The sequence below is a fragment of the Artemia franciscana genome, chromosome 7 (assembly GCF_032884065.1).
Source record: "Artemia franciscana chromosome 7, ASM3288406v1, whole genome shotgun sequence".
In the NCBI taxonomy this organism is placed as follows: domain Eukaryota; kingdom Metazoa; phylum Arthropoda; class Branchiopoda; order Anostraca; family Artemiidae; genus Artemia; species Artemia franciscana.
The window spans coordinates 53378600-53392382 of NC_088869.1; positions in this window are offsets into that span (position 1 = coordinate 53378600).

The following is a 13783-nucleotide window of genomic DNA, read 5'->3' on the forward strand; positions in this document are numbered from 1 at the left end:
ATTAGTTGTCATAAAAAGCAAGGCATACGGTTCGAATACATCTGATTTTCATTAGTAATATTTAGTCATTTAAGAAGCTTGGGGTTTAGTTTTTTGAAATAAAAATACAAATGGTTAAAATACTTTTGATTTTATTAATAATATTTGATCACTTAGAAACTTTGGTTTTTAGTTTTCATAAAAAGAAGGCACATGGTTAAAATACATCTTATTTTATTAGAAATATTTAAGCATTTAAGAAATTTGGGTTTTAGATTCAGAAATGAGGACAAATACTGTTAAAACACATCTTACTTTATTAAAAAATATGTGAGTAGTTCAGAAACTTGGGTTTTAGTTTAGACAAATAAGGACACACACTGTTAAATTGATTTTATTAAAAGATTTGATCATTTAAGAAACTAAGGTTTTAGTTTTCATAAAAGGCAAAGCATACGATTCGAATACATCTTATTTTCACTAATAATATTTAATCAGTTAAGAAACTTAGGTTTTTAGTTTCATGAGAAGAATGCAAACGGTTAGAATATATCTCATTTTGTTAAAAATATTTGAGCATTTAAGAAACTTGGGTTTTAGATTAAGAAATAAGAACACATACGGTTAAAATACATCTTATTTTATTCGTAATATTTGATCATTTGAGAAGCTTGAGGTTTAGTTTTGATAAACAAAAAGAACGTATACGGTTAAAACACATCTTATTTTATTAAAAAATATTTGAGTATTTAAGAAACTTGGGATTTTTTTTTCAGAAACATGAACACGTCCATTTAAAATACATCTTATTTATTAATAATATTTCATCATCTAATCAACTTTGGTTTTAGTTTCATAAAATAGAGCGCACACGGTTAAAATACATCTGATTTTATTGATAATATTTGATCATTTACGAAACTTTGGTTTTAGTCTTTATAAATAGGATTGCACATGGTTAAAATACTTCTTACTTTATTAAAAGTATTTGAGTATCTAAGAAACTTGGGTTTTAGGTTTGACAAATAAGGACGCATATTGTTAAAGTATATTGTTTTATTAGAAATATTTGAGCAATTAAGAAACTAAGGTGTTCGTTTTCATAAAAAGGAAGGCACAGGTTAGAATACATCTGATTTACGATAATATTATGTAATCATTTATGAAACTTGGGGTTTAGTTTTTATAAAAGGAAACGCACACTGTTAAAATACATCTTCTATTATTAAAAATGTATGAGAATTTAAGAAACTAAGGTTTTAGTTTTCACAAAAAGCAACGCATGCGGTTAGAATACATCCGATTTTCATTAATAATGTAAGATCATTTAAGAAACCTGGGGTTTATTTTTTGTCAAAAGAAACGTACACGGTTAAAAAACATCTTTTGTTATTAGAAACATTTAATCATTTAAGAACCTTGGGCTTTAGATAAAAGAAATAAGAAAACACCCAGTTAAACGACATCTGATTTTATTTAAAAAATTATCAGTTAAGAAACTAAGGTCTTAGTTTTTATGGCACTTGGTACTAGCCAAGTGACAAATAGCGATCGAAAATTCTGTCGGTCTGTCTGTCGGTCCAGGTTTTGCTACTTTAGGCACTTCCAGGTAAGCTAGGACGATGAAATTTGGCAGGCGTATCAGGGACTGGACCAGATTAAATTAGAAATAGTCGCTTTTGCAATTTGACCATCTGGGGGTGGGGGGGGGGTGGGGGTCGGTTAATTCGAAAGAATTGAAAAAATGAAGTATTTTTAACCTACGAATGGGTAATGGGATCTTAGTGAAATTTCATATTTGGAAGGATATCGTGTCTCAGAGCTCTTATTTTAAATCCCGACCAGATGCGGTGACATTGGGGGGGGGGGGAGTTGGGGGGCAACCTAAAATCTTTGAAAACCCTTAGAATGGAGGGATCGGGATGAAACTTGGTGGGAAAAATAAGCAGAAGTCCTAGATACGTGATTGACATAAGTGGAGTGGATCTGCTCTTTAGGGGGAGTTTGGGGAGGGGAGAGTTATTTCTGAAAAATTAGAAAAAATGAGATATTTTTAACTTACGAAGGAGTGATCGGATCTTAATGAAATTTGAAGTTTGAAAGAATAACGTGTCTCAGAGGTCTTATTTTAAATCCCGACTGGATCCGGTTACATTGGGGGGAACTGAGGGGGGAACCTAAAATATCGGAAAACGCTTAGAGTTGAGGGATAGGGATGAAACTTTTTGGGAAAAATAAGCTCAGGTCCTAGATACGTGATTGACTTAACCAGAACGGATTGTCTCTCTTTGGGGGAGTTGGGAGAGGGAGGGTTAATTCTGAAAAATTAGAAAAAATGAGGTATTTTTAACTTACGAAGGAGTGATCGGATCTTAATGAAATTTGATTTTTGGAAGGATATCGTGTCTCAGAGCTCTTATTTTAAATCCCGACTGGATCCGGTGACATTGGGGGGAGTTGGGAGGGGGGACCTAAAATCTTGAAAAACGCTTAGAGTGGAGGGATGGGATGAAACTTGGTGGTAAAAATAATCATAAGTCCTAGATACGTGATTGAAATAACCGGAACGAATCCGCTCTCTTTGGGGGAGTTGGGGGAGGAGGGTTAATTCTGAAAAATTAAAAAATGAGGTATTTTTAACTTACAAAGGAGTGATCAGATCTGAATGAAATTTAATGTTTAGAAGGATATCGTGTCTCAGAGCTCTTATTTTAAATTCTGACCGGATTCGGTAAAGGAGAAGTTGGGAGGGGGGGGCGGAACCTAAAATCTTAAAGAAGGCTTAGAGTGGAGGGATCGGGATGAAACTTGGTGGGAAAAATAAGCAAAAGTCTTAGATACGGAATTGACATAACCGGAACGGATCCGTTCTCTTTGAGGGAGCTGGGGGTTTTTAATTTGGAAAAATCAGAAAAATTTGATATTTAGGAGGAACTCATGTCTCCGAGCTCTCGTTTCAAATCCTGACCAGACCTTTTGACATTGGGGGGAGTTGGGGGTGGGGGAACCGGAAATCTTGGAAAACGCTCATAAATGTCGTAGATACGTGATTGACGTAACCGGACTGGATCCGCTCTCTTTGGTGGAGTTAGGTGGTGGGGTTCAATGCTTTGGCGAGTTTGGTGCATCTGGACGTGCTAGGACAATGAAAATTGGTAGGCCTGTCAGGAAGCTGCACAAACTGACTTGATAAAGTCGTTTTTTCCGATTCGACCATACCTAACCTAACCTGAAGGGAGAGGAAAAATTAGAAAAACTGAGGTATTTTTAACTAACGAGTGGGTGATCGGATCTTAATGAATGTTTATATTTTGAAGGACCTTGTGACTCAGAGCTTTTATTTTAAATCCCGACCGGCATTAAGCCTCTGATTTTCCATTTAAAGCAATCTATTGATTCTTCGAATTTTGCTAGTGCTCATAACATAAGAGCTCTTGGCTCTTCTGACCTCGTCACAGTTGCCATATGAGCTCTTATCTCTTGTTCATAAAAAGGACTGCTCACGGTTAAAATAATTTTATTTGATTAAAAATATTTGGGCATTTAGAAAACTTGTGTTTTAGTTTTAAGAAATAAGAATACACACTGATATTCCCATTAATAATATTTGATTATTTATGAAACTTGTGTTTTATTTTTCATGAAAAGAAACGCACGCGGTTAAAATACATCTTGTTTTGCTAGAAATATTTAAGCATTGAAGAAACTTGACGTCTAGTTTAATTAAAACACGGCTAAAATACATCTGATTTTATTACTAATATTTTTCACTTAAGAATAACGACATGTAAAATCTCATTATAAAAAAAAAGGGATGCTTTGAGTCCATTCCATAAAATACTTCGTTATGTTTTCTCTTAACATAGTACTTATTCCATTTTGGGGTCATATATAAGTTTTTGAAAAAATTTCCAACCCTCTCTAAAAAATTACGAAAATTTTGGTTCAAATAAAGAACATAAGTAAAAAAAAGAAAAAATGTCCCTGAAAAATTTCCAAGTTCCAAAAAATAAGTAAAAAAACACTACAAACATTAGTTCCTTAATTGGAAAAATTGCAACTAACATCTACACCATCTTCATTTCTTATTTCCAAAATATCACAAGGGAATTTATTTTGTTGTAAGTACATGTAATGTAATTAAGACATGAAAAGTCCAAAAAAATTTGAAAAATTTTTAAGTTAAAAAAGAGTTGAAAAAATTTCCAAGTTCAAAAAAGGAATAATTCTAAGTTCAAACAAGGGGGGGGGCAAAAGTTAGGGGAGATGCATACATTCAAAATTCAGATACAGCATTCCATTTGATTCCAAATAAACCGGTTTACTGTAGTACGAGCCGAATTTGTGTTTCAAAAATCATGTCATTAGAATTCGTTTTTCAAGTTCTCTCCATCTGTCCTTTAAGTAGCACAAGCAGAATATGTTCTAATGTAAGTATTCAAATTATGGGGTTGTCGTCTCTGTTACAGAGATAATAACTGGTTATCCGAATTTTTTGCTAATACGGTTATGCAAGTGATGGGCTCCAGAACCCCACCACTACTTTTGTGAAACAGTAATTTTTGTTCATTTTTTGTTTCAAGTTTCAGCTTTGTTCTTTACTTCCACGAAAAAATATTTTTTTTTTTTTTTTTTAATCAGTCCGGATTTTCTTGTGAGCACATTAAGAAAACGTTACATAACGCTGTTTGAAATACCGATGTGAAGGCAATTTTGACACTAAAGTATGTCCTTCAAGGTTGCATTAATTTGAAACTTTCAAAGGGTGTGTTAAGTTTAAATTTTCAGTGAATGCTGAGGAGGATGTTGAAATAAATTAAAGGTCGCCATGAATGTTCGGTCTTTATGGCACTTGGTATCTACCAAGTGACATAGAGTGATCGCAAGTTTCGTCGGTCTGTCTGTTGGTCTGTCTGACGGTCTGTCGGTCTGTCTGTCCCGGTTTTGCTACTGTAGGCACTTCCAGGTAAGCTAGGACGATAAAATTTGGAAGGCGTATCAGGAACCAGACCAGATGAAATTAGAAATTGTCGTTTCCCCGATTCAACCAGCTGGGGGGAGTGGGGGACGGTTAAATCGGAAACGTTAGAAAAAATTAGGTATTTTTAACTTACGAAGGAGTGGTCGGATCTTAATGAAAGTTGATATTTCGAAGGATATCGTATCTCAGAGCTCTTATTTTAAATTCCGACCAGATCCATTGACATTGGGGAGAGTTGGGGGGGACCTAACATCTTGAAAAACGCTTACAGTGAAGGGGAACTTGATGGGAAAATAAGCGCAAGTCCTAGATTCGTGATTGACATAACCGGAATGGATCTGCTCTCTTTGGGGGACTCGGAGGGGGGAAGGTTAATTCTAAAAAATTAGAAAAAAAACGGGGTATTTTTAACTTACGAAGGAGTGATCGTATCTTAATGAAATTTCGTATTTAGAAGAACCTCGTAACTCAGATTTCTTATTTTAAATCCTGACGGGGTCCAGTGTTCAGGGGGGGGGCGGAAATCTTGGAAAACGCTTAAACCGGAGAGATCAGGATGAAAGTTGGTGGGAAGAATAAGTACAAGTCCAAGATATGTGACGGAAATGACCGGATCCGCTCTCTTTGGTGGAGTTGGGGGGGGGGAGTAATTTGGAAAATTAGAAAAAATGGGGTATTTGTAACTTACGAACAGGTGATCAGATCTTAATGAAATTTGATTTTTAGAAGGATCTTGTGCTTTTGAGCTCTTATTTTAAATCCTGACCAGATCCGGTAACATTGGCGGGGGGGATTGGAGGGGGAAACCGGAAATCTTGGAAAACGCTTAGAGTGGAGAGATCAGGATGAAACTTGATGGGAGGAATAAATACAAGTTATAGATGTGTGATTGACATAATTGGAACGGATCCGTTCTCAATAGGGGAGTTGGGGGGTTTTAATTTAGAAAAATTGAAAATTTGAGGTATTTTAACTTAAGAACGGGTGACTGTATCTATGAAATTTGATATTTAGAAGGAACTCATGTTTCAGAGCTCTTATTTCAAATCCTGACCAGATCTGTTAACATTGAAGGGAGTTGGATGGGAAACCGGAAATCTTGGAAAACTCTTATAAATGTCGTAGATACATGATTGACGTAACCGGACTGGATCCGCTCTGTTTGGTCGAGGTAGGGGGTGGTGTTCAGTGCTTTGGCGAATTTGGTGCTTCTGGACGTGCTAGGACGATGAAAATTGGTAGGCGTGTCAGGGAGCTGCACGAATTGACTTAATAAAGTCGTTTTCCCTGATTCGACCATCTGGGGGCTGAAGGGAGAGGAAAAATTAGAAAAATTGAGGTATTTTTAACTTACGAGTGGTTGATCGGATCTTAATGAATTTTGTTATTTAGAAGGACCTCGTGACTCAGAGCTCTTATTTTAAATCCCGATCGGCATTAAGCTTCTGTTTTTCCTTTTAAAGCAATCTATTGATTATTAGAATTTTTCCAGAGCTCATACTATATGAGCTCTTGGTTCTTCTGACCTCGTCACAAATGCCATGTGAGCTCTTAGCTCTTGTTCAAAATTGGGTTTGTGTATCTACAATTTTCCAGTATTGGGTATGGGTATTAAGTTAAAACTTTCATAGGATGTTGAGAGGAGTATTGTATTAAATCAAAAGATACTATGTACATCAAGGCTGTCAAAATGGCGTATAGTAATATCTCAGGAGTGACTAAGGCTATCAAGTTGAACGAAACTTTAAGGGGATATTGTGGTGGATATTGAATTAACTCAAAAGACTCTGTGTACATCCAGTTTTTTCTAATGACATATCTGTAACACATCGAGAATAGCTAAGAGCATTAAGTAGAAATTTTCAGGGAATCCTGAGGGTATGTTGAACTAAATCAAATGACATCATCCGAATCTGTTCGGAAAAGGGTATATCTGCAATATTTCAGGAACGGCTAAGGGTATTAAGTGGAAATTTTCAGGAATTGTTGAGCGGAATATCGGAATAAATCAGAAGAGATTTTGTGCATCAAGGTTTTCAAAAAGGCTGGTGCAAAATATCTCAGGAATGGTTAAGGGTATTAAGTTGAAACTTTGAGGGAATGCTGAGAGGTATTTTGAACTGAATCAAAACACACTATTTGCATCAAGCTTGTCAAAATAGAGCATTTGCAATTAATCGGTAGTGGCTAAGGGTATTCAGTTGAAACTTTTTGGAAAAAATGAAATTATTAGAAGAACTTTCCTAGGAGTTCATATAGGCTGTATTTCTATTCCCGTAATGAAAAATCCCATTTTTGTAGCACAACAACTTTACGAGTTAACAAAAATTTAATTTCCTCTTGTTTTCCTTCCCTATAAAGTTTAAAGAAAGTCGAAGTAGCTGTCGCATTTTTTCGCAGACCCGACGAGGAGAGGGGAGGATAAATCACTGGGATCCTAGGCTCAAAGGGATCCAATGTAAGGTATATTTTATACTGAGCAATAAGAAATATATCTTCTAGTTCCAGCACCAAATCTTAGTTCCTCTGAATAAGACCCGAAATGCCTTCAATAAACCTTTAGATTATTTGGGGGGAAGTAAGAGCCACTCCCTGCTATCATCTACCACCTTCATATTCCTTAGATCTTCAAAAAAAAAATGCAATTAGTTGGCGAGGGGCCAAGTCCTCCAACATTTTTGTATTTTAATTTATCTATTGCTTTCGATCGTGAGTGATTTTTTTTTTTTTATTAAAGAACGAGGTTGATTATTTTTTTGCTATACTTTTTAGTCTAAAGTTTTATTTCAGGATTCTAAAGCTTTTCACCATAAACAACTAATCAAGCCAAGCCTTACTTGTTACTCATGATACTAAGGTACACTAATAATTCTTCGGAAAGGGGGCGTGCAAGGATGTTTTTAGTGCAGGGGCTAATGTTTGAAAAAGAGCATTATTTTGTCCTGAATAGCAGCCATTACGAATATTTGCACTTTGTACATAGTTCTGGTTTTCTGAGGGGGTGGGCCTTCTGCTTTAAGTGAATGTACCTTAACTGACATACATTTTTTACGCATAACGCGCTAGTAATCATCCACCTCTTCAACCTAAGAAACTAGATAGCTACGCGTAATACTAGCCAATCAAAGATAGCTACTAGCCAAGTCTCTTATTTTAGACTAGAACCCTCTTTTGAACTCTGTACTGTCTTATCACAATGCGATTGGGTTTAAAAGGATGCAATTAGGAAAGAAGAATTTAATTTAGCTGATTTGTCGCTGTGTTTAGCCTTCAAGTAAAAGTAAAAGTGATCCTGATAGTCAGCCAGTCAAATTTAGAAAATACGTGAGTCTTCCTGGATTTTAAATGGTTTTATGTAAGTTAAACTTGTAACGAGCGTGCGTTACATAAGTGCGTTACTTGTAACGAGCGTGCGTTTTACTTAGTTGGGTGACAAATGACTTTAGGTCCTGTCCTGGCTAATTTTAGAGTAGGAGTTCTTTTCTGAGATTTTCATTTATTATATTAACATATTAGTTTTTATTATTTTAATAATAATTCAAATTTTATTCAAGAACTCGGCTTTGCGGTGTGGGAATTTATTCCGAATAAAATAAGTTTGGAAAAAGGTCCAATAAAATCAGGAATGTTTATATGTGTACGGTATCCCTTCATAGAGTAGAGGGCTGAGAATGAATTATCTGGGTAGCAAATAATATGTTTCGAAAGGTGTCGAATTGGGAATCAAATGACACCACTGTTTTGCTTTTATTGAAGCTAGGCCAGAAAAAGAATCTTGCGCCTAAAAATACCCTATTATGAAGTAAACAGTATAATAACAAAACTTTATCTTCATTATGTCAAAAAAAAGATTATGTTGAGTCTTCCGTGGCACTTTAAGTTTAACACCTCCCCCTCCCTCCCTCTCATTCCCTGTAATGCGTGGATGTTGTACCATATTGACATTGTGAACCAGCTGTTATGACAAAGGAGTAGAAGCAGTATTGAAACCAACAAAACAAGCAAAATTGGATACAGCCTAATGATATATCCGCGCGTACTATGGGTTGGGCTGGGATGTAGTTAAACTGACCCTAAAAATATAATAGATAGAAAATCTCTGAATGAAATAAGTAAGATCTGTGTCAATATGTAACTTGGTTCAGAATAGGATCTGCATTCAACTCGCTCCTATACTTTTATATGAACTTCATTTACCGACTTTTCTACTTGATAACCTACTACATAGATGGAGAGGGCTAAAATAAGGGGGGTGGGGTGGACCTCATCAATGTTTTCCAAAGGTTGATTTGATTATTCTTTGGCCCAATATCTCTTAATGGGGTGATTTTGACGTTTTTGCTTTCGATATTTTCCTCGGGTCATTGCCTGTGTCTTCGACGGATCCTAGCTTGCGAATCCTAGCCTCTCTGCTCGTGATGGTAGATTTATGCTACTAATGCTACCTAAGAATATCAGTATCTTTTAAGACAGAAAACTGGCGCTAGTGTCGCCAAGAACTATCAATACCATCTAGAGTTTGCCGACACTTAGTCTTTTTTTTAAGCTTTGTCATCTTTATTCTGCCAGGAACTGACACTTATTACAATACTAATCTTAACAAATGCACAAATTAAATTTATTGTTTAGTTTGTATTATTACTGGAAAATGCTAAGTGTCGCCAAACGCTAAATGGGGTTGAAGGTTTTTTGTCGACACTTGCGCCAGTTCTCACTCTTGTAAGTTACGCATACTCTTCGACTGCTACTTTTACAAGCAACTCACTGCTACACCAAAAAATTATATACAAAAGAACCAATCATAGCAAGGTTGACTTAACCGAAATAGGTAAAAACGAAAAAAATAAAATAAAAAGGGTTATTTGGCTTCCTTTTTGATATATGTATAGCAATTAATTTGATTGCCTTCAAGTATGTGACGATTGACTCCCGAAAATAGACCGATGGGATTAAAGCCATATTTTTTTAACGCGGAGATATAGAACGGTGAACTCTCTTTTTCTCTTTGGTAAAATTTTTTGAATTAGCGATTAAAGGAAAATCTTTTTCAACGTATATTCGTTACCAGCTCTTCAACTAGATTTATACTTACCCTGGAGCGAATGTCGATTATTTCTAGGCCATCACAACCGTGCATTCCATGATCTCTTTTGTTTTGTAATGATGGTGCTCTTTTGTCTGCTGGTAGCGAATGCAATTTGCCTTTTACTGAAGAGGGCCCGGGGATCGACACCTCAATACCGTTAACTAAACTACTTTCCCTTTATAATCGCCCATGAAAATTCTACCCAATAGTCCAGATTATTGTTTAAGGTTGGGTTAAATGACCAATAAACTGATTTCGATTAATATTAGGTAGCCTACATGGTTCACCTGTCATGGTTGCAGCCGTAGCTGCAACCTATTAAAGAGCGAACAACAGCCCATAATTACCAAAGTTAAAAAAAAAATTGTCATCTGACACTGATTCAGGAATGGTAACTATTATTTCGTTTCGTCTCAAAAGTAAAAGTTTATTGCGAAAAGACTGGTGATTGGTGATTTTGAAAAAAGTCTTAAACTTCTCATAAAGGGCGTCAGATCAAAATGAAAAGTGTACAATTGGAATCGGCATGGCCGAAAACCTCATGCAGGGAAATTACAGTCCCCCTCCTTGAACAACAAGGAAAAGCGTGATGTGTTGTTAAAATATTCGGAATGCGCCCCTAACCTAAACCCCAAATAATGTGCAAATATCCCCAAATTATGCAAGTCCAGTGCATTCTGTCTAAGTCCAATCCATTACATCATCGGTCACTTCCTTTTGTAGCTATGAAACCAGTTTTCTGAAATGTAACCTAAGCATAATTCTTGAGTGTGTTCCGTATTATTAAAAAGTACCGATAACTCTTTTTAGGAATTTTAAAATACATTTTTAGGGGGGGGTATGTCAGTAGAGTGAGGGAGGCTAATCCAAAGAAAGGCGAATAGTTTTTAAATGCGTGAAATAAAACAAATTCCATTTTATAAACTAAAGTGTTCTTATAAAATAGAACCGTTTGAAAATGTGAGCTTATTTTTCAGTTAAGTGTAAGTTAAAGATTTTGTGCAAATTTATTCTGTAAAGCTGAGAATTTATATATTCTCTGAGGGGAGCAAAATGTAAGAATAAGCATAAGAGTAATATAAAGGATAAGTTTTTTTTCTATCATATATATGTTACCGTGAATGTTTATTACCGTGAGTGTTGATGATGACAGGTTAGGTTAGATTGGGCCTTTAACCCGCTTCTGATGTTTATAACCAAATTTAGCCTAACCTAAACTAACATAATCTAACCAACTTTAACCTTTACCGTCATAGCTTACATAAGACTGCTAAAGCTGACTCGCAAAGCTAATTGAATCCAAGCGGAAAAAAGGAATTTAGGACATTTACCGGTGAATGTCCACATTAACCAGATTTCTGGTATTCACGGTAACATATACATTACATGCAAATTCTAAAAATATTTGGAAGAGAGCCAGGCAGTAAATGAGTCTAAAAATATGAAAGAATAAGACATAATAGTAAAATATAAGAATATGCGTGCTCAATCCTGATTCAATACTGCAGATTTTGCAGGTAGTAAAGTTTCAAGAGTTAAAATCTCTTAGTCGGTAGGGATCAAATTTATCTTCGTTTCATGCCGCTCTTTATACAAGCGTACCTTTCTGTGTTGCTGGAGTAACGATAAGATTATTTTCTGGTATCTTTTTCTACTTGAAAGGGGACTAGAATGGTTTTTGGCGAGAGTGGTTGATCGTTTTTTTGCCGAAAAAAAATAGTATGATATATTTAAACATAAGAAATATAAGAAACCTAATAATTTTGTCTCATAAAAATACTATGAGATATTTAAACAGCAAATGCATTGGAATAGGCTAAATTAAGTTCTAGAAGCCAAGAATAATTTACAAAGGGGTGATCTGTATAAGCCTAGGCTGGCTGACTGACCGTATTTCAAACAGTAGGTTGTACGAAAAGTGTGGTTCAATCCCGCTTTCTGGGGCTATAATGAAAGAAAGGTTGAGATGGCTAGGCCACGTTCTACGGATGAAGGATGACAGATTACCGAAGATTGTCCTTTTTGGCCAACCGTCTGGGGCTACACGGAAAGCAGGTCGTCCTTGTCTGGGTTGGGAGGATGTCATAAATAAGGATTTAAAGGAAATGGGAACTTCCTGGGAGGGTGTAAAGAGGGAGGCTTTAAATAGATTAGGTTGGAGGAGGAGCGTGCGTAGTTGTGTTGGCCTCAGGCGGCTTGGTGCTGCAGTGAGTTATTAGTAGTAGTAGTAGTAGTAGTAGCTATACTTAATTAAAAATATGATTCTTATCTTCGATGCTCATTTCCCTGAAAATATTCCCCAATACGCTAAGGATTAAAATCTTGGATTAAAAAGACACGACCCTCATGTTTGTTGTCAAATATTAATGGAAATTTGTTTATAAACATGATTAGTTTCTTGTTGCAATTTATGGTTCTACTGCCCTAGCAATGATGCATGGACGAATAATAAATAGACATATCTATTAACAAATGAACTAACCTCCTTTTTAACAATCCGAATAAGGGGGGAATTAATGCTGGGCTTTACTTTTCACTCAATTGGACTATCTGTCTTGGCTTTTTCTACAATTAGCCATGACTTGATGCCCACAACTATTCCATTTTAATTCAAATCTGAGCGTGATTAAGAGTGAAGCCTCTGAAAGAACCTCAACAGAACTCCATAACCTCCTTTTTATACAATCCTAATAAGGGGGGATTAATGCCAGGTTTTTCTACTCACTCAATTGGACTATCTATCTTGGCCTTTTCTATAATTAGCCACGACTCCATGTCCACAACTATTCCATTGTAGTTAAAATCGAAAGCTTCAGAAAAGCTTTCAATTCAGAAAGCTTTCGATTTTCAACGACTTAGTAGAAATATTTCAACGCAGCTTTTGAACAATTGTGACGCATAAACGTGCAACAAAAAACCGAGGAAATTTGTTGGTTCATGCAAAAACGCCTGTTTTTGCGTGAAATCGCATCGTTGGAACCCAGGTTTATAAGTTACCCATGGTCTTTGCTTGGTACTTCAACACAATTTGTTTTAATTTTGCCGCAAGAAAAGTTTCAAAAGGGTTAAAATGATTTTAGGTGGTAGGATTCAAACTCACTTTCTTTCCCTGTCATTCTTTACGAAGTGTACCTGTTTCATAGAATTGGAGTAAAGATAAGAGTGCTCCAGTTCCTGTCTCACGTTTTCAGTCGAGATTTTCATGTGAAATACATTGCAATTAGAACTTGGTTTGCGGTTTTAATTGTGAGATAAGCGGTCTTTATTTAAAGGTGACTCTATATTTATTTTTAGTAGAAAAGGATTAAATTATTAGATCGTAGGTGGTTGCTCGTTGTCGCTGCTTACTATCATTTGTAGGTAAAATACATAGATTACCTGTATATAAGGGCAAATTCTATCTATATTTGTAATGGCTTTTTTTGGTAAAAAAAATAATTATCCGGACGTGTGGCCTGGGGGCTTCTTTGAGTTTCCTCACCTCCTTAAATATGAGTTATTATGTAAAAGATAAAATTCTATTTTAGTGACTTTTGGCTATCTTGGAAAGGGGTTAGGTTGGGAAAATGAAACTTTCGGGGATGGGTTTACAGGCTAAAGTATTTCCCTGGAAGGTATTTTGAAGTACCCATCTCCACTCCTTCTCCCTCTAGAGCGCCCTGAAATTCGCCTACATGAAAGGTGACCTATGAAATTTCAACAAAACAACATTTTACCTTAATTTTCAGTTACCAGTT